The following is a 19,580-nucleotide window of genomic DNA, read 5'->3' as shown; positions in this document are numbered from 1 at the left end:
TACGAATGCAATGAGCAAGGCCATGGTGCACGAGCACAAGGCAGCAGCCCTGCCTTGTGTCGTGGGCTGTGTGCAATGGGCGAGTGGGCGAGGGCGAGAGCAAGGCACGAGCAGTCGCGTGTGGGCAGCAAGCGAGCTGCGCCACAGCGCGCACTGCCTCGCGCAAGCGTGCGGAGCCTCGCGCGCTGCGAGCGCAAGCTCGCGTGCCACGAGTGCTACGCCCAGCATCGATCGCTCGCGCGCAGCGAGCGCCATTGTGCGTGCGACGAGCGCTGCGCCCAGCGATGGCGTGCAGCGTGCTTGTTGCGACGTGCGACGAGCGCTGCGCCCAGCGATGGCAAGCAGCTTGCTTGTTGCGACTTGCGACGAGTGCTGCGCCCAGCGATGGGCTGCGGCAGCATGCTCGTGCGTCGAGCGCTGGCGCGCGCAGCGAGCACCAGCTCGCGTGATGCCTTGCGATGGTGAGCAGCAGCGATGCGACGCAGCGCATGGGCTGCGCGCACATGGCCAGCGATGGCTGTGTGCGTGTGGCCCATGGGCGTGCGTTGCGTGGGATTGTTGTGTTGCGATTAGATCGTTTTGAAATTTTAATTTGAAATTTTCAGTTTACGTAATTTTAATTAATTTTAAAATTAATAATTTAAATTATTTTCTTGGATTTTAATTTTGAATATTGTAATTATAATAAATTTTATTTATTCTAATTATTTTACTAAAATTAAAATCATGAATTAATTTAAATACGACTGAAATTAAATTAAACTTTTTGGATTCAATTATAAATTTATATGAGCTTTAAATTTTAATTAAATTTGTATGTTTCCGGTTAGACTAGAAATACATTTTTATGTTTAAAATTAGTAAAGCATATGAATTTATTGGTTTAAGTGGGAGCCCTTTTTAGTCATAAACTCTTGATTAGGTCTACAAATCCTTAAGGTTAAAACAACTTGATTAGAATTAATAAGGACTGAATAATTTGTAGATTATTGGTGCCCTTGATTAATTGCTGCAAATGTTTACGTGATGCATAATGTGTTTTACTAACCAGCTATGTGGGCCATTCATGATAATGAATGGGTGAATGGTATATATTGTATATGTACTGTTTTGCAGGTTATGAAGTGACTAGTATGGCCCAAATAGGATAGAAAATATGGTCTGCGTACCATTAATTTGAATGTAATTGGTCTAAAGTACCAAAGTTCTTTTTCAATTCAAATATGGTCTGCGTACCATCAAATAGTTGTAATTAGTTTTAATTATAGCTTATTCTATTTGAAGAAAATGGTGCCTCCCACGGAGATTTTCAAGACGGACTTTGAAGTTAAAGCTTCAAGATGAAGTCGGGCCATACTAGATCACATTTATCTTATGCATGTTTTAAGTTATTTATTGCTTTTAAATATGTCTTAAAATGCATGAGATCAAAAGCTTGATTATGTTGCATGATTAAGGATTTTAGTTCACTTAAAATCTAACCAACATAGTAAGAGCCTTAAGTTCCAAACTTAAAAATTGAGTTAAAAGGTGCCATGCCAAAATATACACTTGCTTGGATATCCTTTACATCAATCTAGTAATAGTTTTCGCTCAGCGAGGTGTTACTTATTGGTCTGAAAGGGGCAAGGTACACAAATAATTGTGAGTACATGTTAGTTTTGGTGAAACTCAACGATATAAGTAAGGAGTCCTTTTATGTCGTGGCAAAATCGATAGGTTTACCTAATAAGTTCTTAGACGTACCTATCAACCAAGAATAGTTTCTAGACTATTAGCAAAAGGCTTTTGCTTACCTAAGATGTTTTAGGACTAAGTCGACAAACTGTGCTTAGTTCTTCAATGATTTTAGGATCTTGGAATCATTTTATTCACACCTGCCGGAACACATAACTTGAATAAAATGCTTAATGAACATTGAATTATGCATGTATGCTAGAATTTAAGTTTATTAAGAGAAACTGTGAATGGTTATTTATTTGTTTATTCTTTTCAATTGTAGTTTTAACTATGGCAAACAACAATCAAAACATCATCATGGGTTCTGAGCTTATGGTCAAGCTGAACCTAGCAAATTTTCTTGAATGGGAAGCTAAGCTAGTTGAAAATAGTCAAACTCAATGGACTTGAGTATGTACTATCACATCCCATGCCAAGCTACTATGCCAGAGACATGACCCCTGAGAGATTTTACGCCTGGGATGCGGATCTCAAAAAGGTTATGAGTCTCATGCTGAACAATATCCCTGATGATTGGGCTAGAAGGTTTGTAGCCTATGAACCTTTTACGCTCATCAAGAATCTGAGGGATATCTGTCGTGGAAGCACGGAGGACAGGGACCTGAACGTCCATGAGTTGATTGAATCAATGTCTGGTCTAAAGGTTAGTTCTCCCAACAGGTGTTATAGGATGGAAGTCCAAGAAACACATGTTCAGCTCCTTCGCACTAAACAGAGGGTAGGCGTCCCACTGAGGTTCCATGTGGATCTTATGCGTTCATACTTTGATCGCCTAAGTCTACTAGGAACACCAATAAGCGAAAGGATGGCAGTCTCTATCTTGCTCAATTCACTACACAGTGGGTTTGGTCGCTTCAAGCAACTATACCTAAGTGAACCAAGAGAAGAAACAGTTGCAGAATTTGTTCACCTTGTCAGAAAGGCTGAAATAATACTGGACTGTGAAGCCAAAGATTTACTCAAGGCTAGAAGGAGACCGTTCAAGAAAAGTGGAAAGTCCAAGGGCGATGCTAAATCAAAGCAGGACAAGTCCACATCAAGCTGTCTTTATTGTGATTGAATAGGCCATTACAAAAGAGAATGTCCAAAGCTAAAGGAAGATCAGAAGAACGGAACAGTCGTTCCATCTTCAGGTATTTTCGTTATAGACTGTATACTTGCTAATTCAACTTCTTGGGTATTAGATACAGGTTGTGGCTCACACTTATGTTCCAATCCACAGGTACTAATAAGAAGTAGAAAGTTAAGCAAGGGTGAAGTCGACCTACGAGTGGGAACGGAACTTATTATTTGTCGTTGCCCTCCGGGATAGTTTTGGAACTGGAAGAGTGTTTCCATGTTCCAAGTCTTACTAAAAACATCATTTCAGTTTCTTGCTTAGATGCTAAGGGATTTTCCTTTTTAATAAAAGACAATAGTTGTTCGTTTTATTTTAAAGAGATGTTTTATGGATCTGCTAGATTAGTCAATGGACTTTATTTATTAGATTACGACAAACAAGTATATAACATAAATACCAAAAAGGCCAAAAAGGATGATTCAGATCTCACCTATCTGTGGCATTGTCGATTAGGCCATATAAACTTGAAACGCTTAGAAAGACTTCAAAAGGAAGGAATTCTAGAACCATTTGACTTAGAGGATTATGGTAAATGCGAATCATGTTTACTTGGCAAAATGACAAAGCAACCTTTCTCTAAAGTTGGAGAAAGAGCAAATGAACTATTGGGTTTAATCCATACAGATGTATGTGGACCAATGAGTACAAATGCTAGAGGTGGTTTCAGCTACTTTATCACTTTCACTGATGACTTCAGTAGATATGGTTATGTCTACCTAATGAAGCATAAGTCTGAATCCTTTGACAAATTCAAGGAATTTCAGAGTGAAGTAGAGAATCAATTAGGCAAGAAGATTAAGGCACTGCGGTCTGACAGAGGCGGTGAATATCTGAGCTATGAATTTGATGACCATCTGAAAGAATGTGGAATTCTATCAGAATTGACTCCTCCTGGAACACCACAATGGAACGGTGTGTCGTGGAACAGAACCTTGCTAGACATGGTCAGGTCAATGATGGGTCAGGCCAAACTTCCATTAGAATTTTGGGGACATGCACTAAATACAGTTGCACTCACTATAAATAGAGCTCCGTCTAAAGCTGTCGAAAAGACTCCATATGAATTATGGTTTGGAAAACCTCCAAATGTGTCTTTTCTGAAGATTTGGGGATGTGAAGTATACGTCAAACGATTAATTTCAGACAAATTTCATCCAAAATCTGACAAATGTATCCTTGTAGGCTATCCAAAGGAAACAAAGGGGTATTACTTCTACAATACATCTGAGAACAAGGTGTTTGTTGCTCGAGATGGTGTCTTTTTGGAGAAAGATCACATTTCCAAAATGACAAGTGGGAGAAAAGTAGACCTCGAAGAAATTCGAGTCGAACAACAAACTCTAGAGAATGCTCAAGATGACATTCAGGATGAAACTCAGAGATCTTTAGAAGAATCTGGTGAGAATCATGGTCAATCTAGAAATGTTACCCCGCGTAGATCGCAAAGATATAGATCTCAACCGGAAAGGTACTTAGGTATTTTGACGAACGGGAGCTATGACGTTCTATTACTTGAAAGTGATGAACCTGCGACTTACAAACAAGCTATGACGAGCCCTAGCTCCAAGCAATGGCAAGAAGCCATGCAATCTGAATTAGACTCCATGTCTGAAAACCAAGTATGGGATTTGGTCGATTTGCCAGATGGCTACCAAGCCATTTGAAGCAAATGGGTTTTCAAACTGAAAAAGGACAAGGATGGGAAACTTGAAGTTTTCAAAGCTAGATTGGTTGCAAAAGGTTACAGGCAAGTCCACGGTGTGGATTACGATGAAACCTTTTCACCAGTTGCAATGCTAAAGTCTATTCGGATAATGTTAGCAATCGCTGCATATTACGATTACGAAATATGGCAGATGGATGTCAAAACTGCTTTCTTAAACGGCGTTTTAACAGAAACTGTGTTTATGACACAGCCTGAAGGTTTTGAGGATCCAAAGAATGCTAAAAAGGTATGCAAGCTAAAGAAGTCAATCTACGGATTGAAGCAAGCATCCAGGAGCTGGAATATACGTTTTGATGAAGCAGTCAGTGACTTTGGTTTCATCAAGAATGCAGACGAATCTTGTGTATACAAGAAGGTCAGTGGGAGCAAAATTTCTTTCCTAGTATTATATGTCGACGACATATTACTTATCGGAAATGACATTCCTATGTTGAACTCTGTCACGATTTGGCTTGGGAAATGTTTTTCGATGAAAGATCTAGGAGAAGCACAATACATATTGGGCATCAAGATTTACAGAGATAGATCTAAAAGGATGATTTGACTTAGTCAAAGCACTTATATCAATAAGGTGCTTGATAGGTTCAAGATGGCGGACTCCAAGCGAGGCTACCTACCCATGTCTCATGGAATAACTCTAAGCAAGACTCAGTGCCCAAAAACACTTGATGAGCGTAGACGAATGAATGGGATTCCATATGCATCATTGATTGGTTCAATAATGTATGCTATGATATGTACACGCCCGGATGTTGCGTACGCACTCAGTGCTACGAGCAGATACCAGTCAGACCCAGGAGAGGCGCATTGGACTGCTGCCAAGAATATTCTGAAGTACCTGAAAAGGCACAAAGATGACTTCCTGGTCTATGGTGGAGATGATGAATTAATTGTTAAAGGCTATACGGACGCAAGTTTCCAAACCGACAAAGATGATTTCAGATCACAGTCTGGGTTTGTCTTCTGCCTCAACGGAGGTGTAGTAAGCTGGAAAAGTGCTAAGCAAAGCACCATTGCGGATTCTACAACTGAAGCGGAGTACATTGCTGCACATGAAGCAGCAAAGGAAGCTATATGGCTAAGGAAGTTCATAAGTGAACTTGGTGTAGTCCCCTCCATTAAAGGACCAATAGCCCTGTATTGTGATAATAACGGAGCTATTGCACAGGCAAAGGAGCCTAGACACCACCAGAGAGTCAAGCATGTACTTCGTAGATTTCACCTTCTACGAGAGTTCGTTGAAAGAAAAGAAGTCGAGATAAACAAGACTGGAACTGATGACAACATATCAGGTCCATTGACTAAACCTCTGCCGCAGGCGAAGCACAACTCGCACACTGCAGCTATGGGAATCAAGCATATTGGAGAATGGCTTTGATATCCCTGTTTAATGTTTTAAAGTTTTAGAGTTTAAATCTTTGTAAAACATTATTGGTTAATCATTCACAACAAATGAAAAGAATTCATTTTTCCATTTAATTTGTGGTTTATTAAATGATGAGTCCCTTCAATTTGACGATATATTCAAGATAGACTGTCAGGACCAGTCCTGTGACTAAGAAATGTCTATCAAGTGAACTTGAATGTCAAAGGTTGAAAATGGTCCCTAGTCGGAGTTTTCTATAAAATTGGACGCATAGAAAACGTTAGACGATTAGAATGCAAGATGACTAGTAGTTCTGTTTCTTGAACTATGTGGACATGGCAATGTCATAATCATTTGCATAGATACTTACTTTGGGAAGACTAGTATCGGACAAGACCTATGAAACTTTACTGTAAGAGATGAAAATCTGTCATAAGTAAATTTCATTAAAATTATTAGACACTAAATCCTCAATACCTGAGTGATTTGAGATTACTTGTTTGAGAACTGGTTGCTTTGACGTTGACCAACCGTCGCACCGTAAAAGGAGGCTATAAAGGCAACGCTCAGGTAATCACCTATCAAACGAAGTCTAATCTCAAGATTCCAAGATTGGGATTGTCCTCCCATAAATCGGGATGAGATGCTTAAAAGTTGTACAAGGCCACTCGGAGAGCTAGAAACTGTGAAATGCATGGCCGTGCTCGGATGAATCATAGGCTATGATTATCTGTTTATTTGATCAGTTGAACTCTGAAACCGAGAAACACCTCTGGACATAATAAGGATGACAACTCTTACCTTATGTTCAAGAGCAAGCATCGAGCGACAAAGGAATTAGGAAATGCACACTTGTCCCTAAGGACAAGTGGGAGACTGAAGGAAATAATGCCCTTGGTCCAAGTATGCATTCTATGTTAAGTCTAATAAGTGCGGTTCAGTATTAATTAACAAGTTACTAATTCAGTGAGATCAAGTGAGCTGAATGACTAGCTAGAGGCCGCTTCGGTTCAAGTGGAATTAATGATATTAATCCACAGCTTACTCTTGACTGAACCCGTAGGGTCACACAAATAGTACGTAAACGGATCAAGTATTTAATGGAATTAAATACTCCATCTATGGATATTCGGAATCGACGGATCTTGGTTTCAGTGGGAGCTGAGATCGTCACAGGCAAGAAATGAATGCTCCGGAAACGATGATATTGCCGGAAACGGAAATATGGATCGTATCGGAAATATAAATATTATCCAAGTCGTAGATGTTGCCGGAAACAGAAACATGGTACGTATCGGAAAATATTATCGGAAATGGAAATATTGCCCGAATCGGAAATATTGCCGGAAACGGAAATATTGTCAGAATCGGAAATATTACCGGAATCGGAAAATAATTCCGGAAACGGAAATATTAAATATTTGTTCGAAACGGAAATTAATTCCGGAATCGGAAATATTAAATATTGTTCGTATCGGAAATGAATTCCGGAATCGGGAAATTAATCGGAAGCGTATCGTACGAATTAGCATCGGACGAGGCCTGCCAGACGAAGGCCCAGCACGAAGCCGGGCCATCGCCCAGCAAGCCAGCGCGCCACAACGCACCAGCCAAGGCTGCGCCAGGCTCACCGCAAGGCAGGCCCAACGCGCGCCAAGGCTGCGGCAGCGTGTGGGCCTCGCAGCAATGGGCTTCGAGCTCGCGGGCTGCGCGCGCGCGCATGGCGCCCCTCGTGGGCTGCTGTGCGTGCGTGTGTGTTGGTGTGCTATACGAATCCTAAAGCTACCAGGTTTCAATTAATGATTAAATTCCTAAACCTAAAAGGATGAATTAATTAAATAAGAACTCTATTAGAATTCTAGTTTAATTAATTCGTATCCTAATAGGATTACGATTCCCTTTCCATACCTCTATAAATAAAGGCCTAGGGTCATTATTTTGTATAGAGATTTCAAGTATTCAAAGTGATTTTTGAGAGAAAAAATTCAGTCATACAATTGCCTATATGTGCCGAAAATTCTAAGTACCTTAAGGGCGATCCTAGTTGGTCAAGCTTAAGGCGGATCCGGACGTGCTGTGGACTATCTACGGAGGGACGACACTTGGAGTCCTAAAGACTTGTTCTTGTTATGTTATGATACATATGACAATTCATAAATCATGCGGAAAAACCATAAAGCCAGGACCGAACAAGAACAAGAACAAGTCTTTAGGACTCCAAGTGTCGTCCCTCCGTAGATAGTCCACAGCACGTCCGGATCCACCTTAAGCTTGACCAACTAGGATCGCCCTTAAGGTACTTAGAATTTTCGGCTATTGTAGGCAATTATATGACTGAATTTTTGCTCTCAAAAATCACTTTGAATACTTGAATACTCGATATAAATTATGAGCCCTTAACTCATATTTATAGACCATGGAATAAATAATCGAATCCTACTAGGATACGAATTAATTAAATTAGAATCCTAGTAGAATTCTTATTTAATTAATTTATCTTTTAGGATTAGGAATTTTAATCATTAAACAAATCCTGTACTCTTTAGGTTTCGTATGTGAACACAAACTCTACATGAGCATGACCCGCAAGCGTGCAGGCCATGCCCGCGCACAGCTACACGGCCGCTCGGCCCATGCGAGCTACAAGCCCACGCGAGCTGCAGCAATGCTCGCAGCCCACTGCTCGCAGTTGCGCGCGCTGCGCGCGCTGCCATGGCCTGCTGGGCCTGGCCTTGCGCTGGGCCTGGCGTGGCCTTGGCTGTTCGTGTGGCGCGCTTGGCTTGCTGGGCGATGGCCTGGCTTCGTGCTGGGCCCTTGTCCGGCAGGCCTCGTCCGATGCTTATTCGTATGATACGCTTCCGATTAAATTCCCGGTTCCGGAATTCATTTCCGATACGAACAATATTTAATATTTCCGATACCGGAATTAATTTCCGTTTCGAACAAATATTTAATATTTCCGTTTCCGGAATTATTTTCCGACTCCGATAATATTTCCGATTCTGACAATATTTCCGTTTCCGGCAATATTTCCGATTCCGGCAATATTTCCATTTCCGATAATATTTTCCGATACGTACCATTTTTCCGTTTCCGGCAACATCTACGACTTGGATAATATTTATATTTCCGATACGATCCATATTTCCGTTTCCGGCAATATCATCGTTTCCGGAGTATTCATTTCTTGCCTGTGACGATCTCAGCTCCCACTGAAACCAAGATCCGTCGATTCCGAATATCCATAGATGGAGTATTTAATGCCATTAAATACTTGATCCCTTTACGTACTATTTGTGTGACCCTACGGGTTCAGTCAAGAGTAAGCTGTGGATTAATATCATTAATTCCACTTGAACTGAAGCGGCCTCTAGCTAGGCATTCAGCTCACTTGATCTCACTGAATTATTAACTTGTTAATTAATACTGAACCGCACTTATTAGACTTAACATAGAATGCATACTTGGACCAAGGGCATTATTTCCTTCACAATATGCCTTACTCTTTTTTCTTAGACTTGTACCGTGGGATGGTTGAACTTATGGTGCGTCGTAGGCTTGTGTCGCCTAACAGCGTGTCTTAGAACATTCCTCCAGGTGTTGGGATATCATTATTATTTTTTGCATTGGAGTACTTCATCACGTCTCGTTCAGGTGCTCGAACAAGTGTAGCACCTTCTGCGTGGGTGTGCACGGCTTATTACTTCGTTCGATGCGAGGATTCATAGATGTTTCTTTCTTTTTATTTTCTTATATATCCTTGATTTTTCTTTCGCTTTTGCTTTGGAACGACGTAGACTGTGTAACGGGCGCTTGTAGGGCGAGCGTTATGTGCAATAGTTTGATCGGAGTTTTGATGACTCCAGCTCGCGATTTTCAGTTACCCTTGTTAGTGGGGTTACCTTATATACTCTAAGTAGTGCTTAGAATTTGGGAGGGGTTGTAGCCATTCTAAGATTCGTTTTACACGATCAAATCTTAGGATTGTGCCCCTATGACGTATGTATAGCATTAGCATCGAGAATTTGCGGTAAAATCGTCATTTCGAGCATTTTTAGAGTGTTTTTTTCAAGCCTCCAACTGTAGCTACGGGATTGGCTTGGTGCTATAATGCTTTGCATACGTTTTTATGCATTCATGGTGACATGGATCATGAATAGTTTGAACCAGACTCGTTTAGTGCGAGGTACTTTCGAGTAGTGATTTGCTACTTCTCTTGTAAATGTCGTATTGTGCGACATTGCCATGGTCAAGGTAGTCACATGTTGAAGTGTGCCTTGACCAAAAGCTAGGTGCCTTTCTTTACCCATAATCATATTTAGAAATCTTTTTGACTCACTTGCAGCATCGAGATAAACGCATACTTAGCTTAAACCAATGACACTTTATTATGTTCGAAGAAATTATTTGAAAATTATTTGAAATCCGATTCCTACTGTGTACAATCCGAGGTGTCCTAAGTAAGTTGACTTATAAAAGGGTTCGTACAGGATTACATGAGTGAATAAAAATACTGTTACGATTTTTGGAATGCTGTCTAAGGATTTGCTGGAAGCCAGGGTGCAGGCGTCAAGGTATTACTTGTGCCCGTGTGGCACATGCTTTAGGCTTTTAGGGCCATCTTTTCCAGAATTGCGAGAATATAAACCGTTTTCAAATTGACTTAGATTTACTTGGTGTATGTCTGTATAAAAGGTCAAGGTATACTTAGTTCCTTCCCTATCTCTTTCATTTCAATTTTTTAGCCCCCAGTTGCTATTATGTCTTCCCATTAATGATGCTTTCAGATTTCGATTTTAGATGCCCGTGTCATATGTCTGAGTAGGGTGAGCCTTGGTTAAGTGCCAAGTCCTATTGACAACGTCTGATTTTTTCAAAGGAGATTCGCAAGGATTTGAATTACCATGAACGGGTGCCCTGAGTTTGCAGGAACGATGGGGCGATGCCGTAGAACAATCCTTTTTATTGCAAGCTTACTGCCTTTACTACTTTATTGGCGATTATGACTGTGTCTAGTGGTGAAAGAAGGTCTTTACGCGAACGACTATGTCTAGTGGTGAAAGAAGGTCTTTAAGTGAGTTAGTTCGCTTTTAGGGAGGGTCAAGTCGAGTACTTTAGAGGTCATGGACGCTTGCGCTAGCCCCCTTTCAATTGAGGCAAAGCGATCTTTTGAGTCTCGGCTAAGTGCCTAGGAGTGTGAGTGCTCCTTCTGGCAAGGGTACGTGCCCTTATTATTTTTCGATGTGTGCTCGTTTTGGCATCTTGATGACTTGGATTCTTCCTTTGACTCAAAATTTTCTTTCGACTTGGGTTGCAAGTAATTAAATTTCAATAAGGGGCTCTATTTCTTATTCTTGTTATTCCATAGGCTCTAACATCTTTGCAAATTGGTTGGACCGAATCATGGATTGCCTACGTATCCGCCATAAATAGATTTAATTTGGAATCAGGTCTTGCGTAGTTCTTAGCCTAGAAAATGGTTTCTTAGAATGCTGATTTTAAACAAGTACGTTCGAGTGGAATCGTAATGTTTGAAATAAGGTGAAATAAGTGAAGTTTATTATTATTTTAATCTGCCGCTTTGCCGTAAGCCAAAATTTTGTTTTATTTTTTTAAGTACATGTATTTGCACAAAAATCTTTTCATGTGTTTTTTGGTACGTATATCTGAATACGTGTTGTACCCCTCCATGTGATCGTTATTTTTCCGTGCACGTGCGGATTAAACTGGAAGTTGTGATTTAGACTCGAACTTTCATTAATTTTTCTGATTATAACCCGTGTATGAATACAAGGAGGTGGCCTAGACTCAAAATAATGACGTGGCGTAAGCCCATAATACTTGACCAAGCAACTTTCAGACTTGGGCTAATTGGACCATAACTTTCATTGGTTGACACTTTAGATTTTAACCCTTGGGTGTTCATTTGTCATGCGCCATTTTGCTTAATATTGGCAAGGTAGTTAGTTGGGGAGATCGAATTTTCATTTTTGCAAGACTAGAATCATTAGTGCGGCTTCCCTCTTAGTGTGTATTGCTTTACCCCAATGGTAGCCTTATGGCATGCCGATTTGGGTATTTTCATGGTTGGTCATGTTGCATTCGTGGAAAATCTTTTAGTCCGTACTTAGGAGTACGTCAAGGAGCGAGTGGCTCGAGAGGACTATGATAGTCGTGACCCAATGTGATCATAAGCCTTGAGGCCATTAATTTTTTCTTTGCCAACGGTATTGACACCTTAGGCTCACTTTGGGGGTTGTGCGACTATGGAGGAATGATTTTCAGAATGTGACTGTGTCCATTTTGCAAATGTTTGAATTACGTAATATATTCTTTTTATCGGTGAGAGAGAGTATTGAGGCCGTAGATTCTTAGCAAGGGATGACAATTACATATGGGTGCTTATTGATTTCTTTTAAATGTTAGGCAGGGAAACTCAATATGGTTAACCTTTTAACTTGCAGAACGACACCAAGCATTAGGACCGATTCTATGTATAAGACAACTAAGACTTAGGATTTAGATTGTACTTTGGCATAGCCTAGTCTAGACTCGGATTTATTTATTTTTTATTTGAACATTATTTTTTTTCTTTGAAAACTTAATTCGAACATCATTTTTTGAATACTTTGCCCATGTGACATTCAAAGTTATTTTAATTAGCATGCTCGGTTTTGGTGCCGAACATTGTCGTCATAGGAAGCCTAACAACGACACAAAGAGTTATTTATTTTTATAAGTCGCTTATAGAATCGAGTGCCTTTTTCATACGCCCTCGCAGCAATTTTCACGAATTTTGTTTTACTGCTACGTATTTTTTTTATGCGCGGGCACCGAGGCTGCTGTGCCTGACCAAAAGGCCAGGCAGCAACTTCAGCGCCCAGCGGTGGGCGTGAAAATTATTGGCGCCCAGCCAGGGGCGTTGAAAATGCGTCCCTGACTGGTGCTCGTTTTCTGTTTGCGTATATTTTTTGTTTATGCGACTTGATTTTGCGTGCTTGCCTAATAACGTCCTTTACGCGTTGTGCAACGTTTGTGGGATTCGTTACGGGCCGTCCCGAGCGTCGCTTATTTTTGTGGCGATCGTTCGGGTTTGCGGAACACGTATTTTGGTATAACTCTTTGGCCAATTGGTTTATGAATGTTTGGGCAATTTTTTAAGGTCGTTGGTTTCCTAGCATTATTTGTCATACATAATCACATAATTCGCTACACATAACTAACATTACATCATGAGGCAAAATAATAATATGTCATGTAGCTTATGATAGGCTTCTATGGGTAGTATTTGCGCCGGCTTGGTACCGCTTCTATCGCAGATCCAACACATGCCCCGGTCGAGGTAGTGCCTTCAACAGACGAATTTCGCCCAAGAGGCCAATCACGATGTAAGCCAAGGGGGCATGCATCAATGAGAGGGACCTAGTAGGCGAGCGATTGGGTTTGGGACGGGTGTACTACTAGCGAAAAGTGCCGAGTGGACAACATTCGAAGCGTATGCACCCCCCGGTTGGCGATGGGTATCCTTAGTCCCAACTCCCGAGATGAAACATCCAAGGGAGCCAAGATTCGTTATGCGGTTCTGTCCGTTCACATTAATATGCTGATTTTCAGGTCGTCCCAACTTGATGGGGAAATAAACGCGGGGTAGGATCGTTTCACCCTTCGGCTATTTTGATTACCTACGAGCACGAGTATTTCCTTCACTATCCCCAGTGAAGTCGCCACCGTGAGGGGGTCGAAAAAGCACGAGGCTAATGCGTGACCTCGTCCCTCGTGGGTGTGACGTTTCTTTTTGTCAAATCAAGTGTAATTGGATTTCCTGTGAGTTTACACCCAATTGACTAGTAATATAGGAGTCGCCATTCAGTTTTTAACGACAATGAGAAAAACTGACAAAACCCGGTTATCGTGACATAAAGGGAGTGCAATTATGTTTGACCACGACGACCATAGGTTCCCTTGTGATCCCTGGTGTGGGGATCGCTCAACGTACACCCGCAGGGCAGAGATTGAGGGTTCGGGGGACTGTAACTACCGAGAGGAGTACTCGCTCTTCGATAACTCTAGAGGCAGGATATCCTTACTAGCTCAGCATAAATAATTGAAGGGACATGCGTTAACTATTAAACTAATCTGAATTGATTTTAACAATATGCAACACATAATACTAGATCGATCGTGATTATCTTGTTTAGATTGATTTAAGGGACCTAGCATGATAGTTCAATTGTCCAAGATAATATGTTTATTAGGCGTGATAGAACAATCAGATTTAATAGTTTAACAGTTTTATAAAAGGGCGAGGAAAGCGATTAAATCATGCGAAGGGACACATTACGACTCACCCTTGAGAGGTGCGTCACGGTTCTCAGAAAACTAACCACTTTGGCTTTGCTATTTCTCCTTTTATTTAACGAATCTCAAGTTTCCGGGATTAATTCTTCAGCTACAAGGGACAGGATACGTTCTGTTCGATATTTGGATCGATTGCGACAGAACGCGGGATTAATTTCGCAGCGTGAGGCTTAGGCTTAGGGGTTGGAGTCAATACTCAGAATATGAATTGTGAATTGTAGAACTCTATCCACGAAGAATTAGGAAAGAACACGTCCCAGGTATTTTCAGCGCCCAGGGCTGGGCGTCAAAGATTTCGGCGCCCAGCTCTGGGCGTTGAAAATAGGATCCAGGCAATTTCAGCGCCCAGGGCTGGGCGTTGAAATTGATGTTTGGGCCGTTTCTTTGTCAGATTCGGACTCTTAGAATCCGGAGTGTATGAGACTTAATCGAGTCTTTTAGTGCGTATTAATTTTATGACGGGATGCGTCTGGGCCCATTACGAACTCTAGGCTCGTTAGGATTTTAATTAATACGTAACTCTTTATTTTCGAATTGTATTAGGAATAGGATTCTCTCGCAATTTCTATCTCATTTAGGATTTATGTTGGAGTGCAACACCTAATTCTGACAGGTTTCTATCTTTTATGACTTGTCACTTTTAACAACCACCTATTACGACAGTTACTATTTTTAGCAGGTTTCCATAAATAGCAGGTTTCTATAAATAGCAAGTTTCAGGTGAAATGAAAAGGGGAATTGAGATTCGCTATTTTATAGGAGATGCGTTGTCAAGTGGAGATTTATGTTGTCATCATCGAACCTTCCCTTTCGGGAATGGGGACAAAAGTAGGTGTCTACACTTTGATATTATGGAAATTAGCTATTGTATTTTAGATTTTAGAGATACATAATAACATTGACTTATTTTCCTTTTGTTAACAGATTAGTGATTTGTTTAATGCATATACTTTTGTGTAAACACTTCTGATATGAATGGAAGTTTTTTGCTTGAGACTATTTCTTTTAGTTTTCAATTTTCTTGATTTATGGCAACATGTACACAGTACAGATTATAAATGATTTATGTGTGTGGCTGATTGAGTTTTTAGCCACAAATGTTGTATTATTGCCACGGTTTTTTTCGTGGCTATAGGATATTGCTTCCCACAAGATATTACTCCTCGCCACGAGTTTCCACATTTTGCCACAACTTTTTCCGTGGAAAAATAGTAAAATTTGCCACGGCTTTTCCCGTGGCCAAAAAAATTTTTCTTGCCAGAACCATGTTTTTCCCGTGGCAAAATTCTTGCCACGGCCACTTGTGCCACGGGAGTATCAGACTGAAATTTTCGTGGCTACATAGCATAGCCACGGAAATTTTCTACTTGTGCCACGATGATTACCGTGGCACAAGTGATGATTTGTAGTAGTGATTTTCTGAATTAAATTGTGCAATTTGGTTTCATTTTCCAGTATTATGTAGAATCAACTGTTAGATTTCTATCCCAATATTCAGTCTCTTCAAATCATAGTTTTTTCAAAGTGTCGTGACTATTTACTATACTCGATATGAATGCTAGGCCGTATTTCAGTAGAAAAAGATAATTTATTACATACGAAATACTAAATTTTAGGAACACATTTTTTTTTGGTAATGTGACCAATAATTATAAGGGGGAGTTAGGGTTTTCAAAGGATATGAATAGAAAATACTCATGGTTAATATGACATTGTTATTTGAAGGTTGGAATTCACCCTTCAATTGTGGTTGTGACTAGGTTGAAGCTCGATAAAGACAGGAAAGCATTACTGGATCGTAAGGCGGCAGGTCATCCAAAAAATGATAAGGTATAATTTCTGTTGTTTTAGAAGTTTTGGTTTGGTTTATTTTGATGTTTGCTGTGATTATGTTTTTACCTGTGTGTATTCATCTTATTTTGTTGATTCATACTCCGTAAAACATTTGTAAATGTTCAACTTATTTTGTTGATTGGATCAAATTGGGGTACTTAACTATAGTTTGTACAGAGTGGGGATTTTTTTTTGTTTCATGTTTGTTCTTTTCAATTATGGATTTTTCGTATTAATTTCATTTACTTAAGAGTAGGGGGAATGAAAATGAATTCGAATAAATGAGTCAATGATAACAGAAGGAAAGACAAACAGAGGGAAATATCTGCTTGAAGTATAACTTAGTACATATATCATTCCAGTAAGTCTGAAATGTAAACGGACTTGCAGAGATGAAACACTCCCTTCCTACAATGAAAAATTCGAAATATATCCAAAAGATTGTACAATTGACGACTAACTTCTTTTCTACTCATACAATGATACATAGGCAAAACATCTATCATAGATGTTGATACATACGAAGTAAAAGGACTCAATTTCTGATGATTATTCAACAACTTAGTCAATTCATGAAGTACCTCCATAAATCCAATCAAATCAGTAAACTGTATTGATTCACTTAAAAGTTTGAACATATAATGCGTGCAGTCTTAATCCAATAATGCGTGCAGTCTTAATTACATATATCTTATAACTCCCTCTGCTTATCCTCGCATGCGAATAACTGTAATTTGCATATCAAGAGTAGGGAGAATTATACGATTAATTGCAAGGGTCATATGGATACTCATCGTAGAGGGGCGATTGTCGTGCTTTTGTTTAATTGTTGTGATTTGTGTGAATATTCACTTATTTGTTGATTTTATTTTGAAATTTGAAGGTACAATGCGAAGCGCATGCATTGGTGTCGTACCAAGCTCGGGTTTCGAGGTGTTTTTCAATTTCTAGAGTATTTTGTTTTTCAATTTCAGTAGTAGTATATAATTGTAGATCCCATCTTCCTCGCGCGCGCTCTCTTTCATTATTCGTCTTTTTTTGTTTTGTTAATTTTTGTAATATGATGATTGAAGTCCATAAACACTAAACAAAGATTGGTAATTAATTGAGTTAAGGCAAGTCAAGTCAAACACAATAGCTTAAAACAAATGCTATCAAAAGAAAAAGAAAATGCGCTTGTGACATTTCTTATATTAGAAATAACTTAAAGTTTGTTCAAAAAAAGAGAAACTGACCAGATTAGTTTAGTTACTTCAAATCTGTATTCTTGCGGATACCGTTGCTCATGCTTCAGATTAGTTTAGTTGTTTTGATTAGTTAAGTTAATATGAAAAGATTAATTGTTTTCTATTGTCTTGAACAGATTAACTTTTTTCTTATCTACTACTGCTTCTGATCAGATCAGTTCAGTTGTTCTGACAAATTTTCTGGTATATGCTAGCTATATAACTTGGCTTTAGACTAGTTCAGTTGTTCTGATTAGTTAAGTTAATATGAAAAGTTTAATTGTTTTTTGTTTTTCTGATTATCAGTTAATCTGATTAGTTTAGTTTATTCTTTTGTTTTCATTAGTTCAGTTGTTCTGATTAGTTCAGAATCAGGCCAGTTACGTTCAGTTGTTCATTTGTTCAGTTCAGTTTTTTCAGATTTGTTCATTTGATTAAATTTCTTTTTTCTGGGTATTTTTTGTTTGATTTTTGAGTGCAGTGATGGGTTGAGCATTCGGCAGGTGGGTAATTCAGATGAGGTACAAGTGCGGATTAATAATCCTATGCACGCAGATCTTGATGATGAAATCACAGGTCTTAGATCTCAAGTCCGCAAGCTCAGAAATGTAATTTTAATATTAATGATTTTGTCATGAATTCCTTAATTAGTTTTATCCCAAGGGATATGTATAGGCAAAACAGAAAAAGAATGTGTGTTGGACTGACTGATAGATATTGATAGGAAATTCGACATGAAACATTTTCTTTTACATTTTTTTTATCCTTTACATTATTCAATTATGTTGCATGTGTGACTAATGATTTGTTTCTCATGTTGGTACCATTATTTTCTCATGTTTGGTTAGTTTTTGCGATTTGCAACATCAACAAGAACTTATGTCTTGAGAAAGAATGAAGCAACTCTTTTTCCTCGAACTCCTGTGCCCACGGAGATCACATTTTTTCTTACCTATTATTTTTTTAGGTGATCGATTAAATGTAATATAATACTAATACAATATTTAGTTTTTAAATACTCGCACGCATCGCGTGCATATAAGACTAGTATATTATATGGGAAGGGTTATTCAAGATAATTTCGTATATTTAGGATATTACATTATTAACATAATAAACTCCGTATACTTCGTGTGCGTGTATATATATATATATATATATATATATATATATATATATATACATATATATATATACATATACATATGTATATATATATATATACTTCCTCCGTTCCGGAAATATCGCACCATGGTTGACTTTTACTCATCTAACCATTACTTTGACTCTTAATATATCAAAACGTGTGCAAGTAAAAATTATAAACAATCAATATTTAGAAAATATATATCGATAGGAATCTGACATGACCGCACATGATTAAAATTTTCTTACGTACAAATCACAATAAATGACCAAAGTCGTAGTGTGTATAGTGTAAAAAACAAATGGTGCGATATTTCCGGAACGGAGGAAGTACTATTTTAACATCCCCCCTTAGGGTGGAGAATGAAGATCTCAAATGCCCATTTTACCTAGAAAAAACTTAAACTGCGCCTTACGCAACGCCTTTGTGAAAATATCTACTAATTGCACCTTTGTCGACACATACGAAGGTGAAATGACGCCCTCGTTAATCGCATCTCGAATAAAGTGACAATCGGACTCAATGTGCTTCGTTCTCTCATGAAATACCAGATTCGAGGCAATGTGAAGTGTCGATTGACTATCTGATGAGTCATAATTGTATAGGGTATTTTAGGCGCATTTAGGTTGCATTATTAGGCATTTATATCATTTTAGTTGCATTTAGGATCACATTTGCATAAGTTATCGTTGTCGTACTCTATTACGCCCCGTTTGTGTTTTCTTAATGTTTCAGGTGATTTTACGGTCATTTGGATGCTTTCGGAGTGTTATGAGTTGATTTGGTTGATGAACGGATGGAATGTTGACTCGAGGATCATTACATGTCTCTAGGGATAATTTCGAGTCAACAACGAAGCTAAACGTTATTTTTCTAAGCATCGAAACGGACAAGCATTCACTCTTTTGATGATATTTCAAGTTCTACATGTCGGAATGAGGCGATTCTGATTGGACTAGAAAGTAGGTTTCAAGAGCTTCCCAACGACATATCACACGTCCCTATAGGCATTGAAGAAAAAGAGTTATGACATAAAAAAGATGGCTCGACTATCCGATTCGCCC

The sequence above is a fragment of the Spinacia oleracea genome, chromosome 4 (assembly GCF_020520425.1).
Source record: "Spinacia oleracea cultivar Varoflay chromosome 4, BTI_SOV_V1, whole genome shotgun sequence".
Classification (NCBI taxonomy): Eukaryota; Viridiplantae; Streptophyta; class Magnoliopsida; order Caryophyllales; family Amaranthaceae; genus Spinacia; species Spinacia oleracea.
This window is presented reverse-complemented; position numbering follows the sequence as displayed.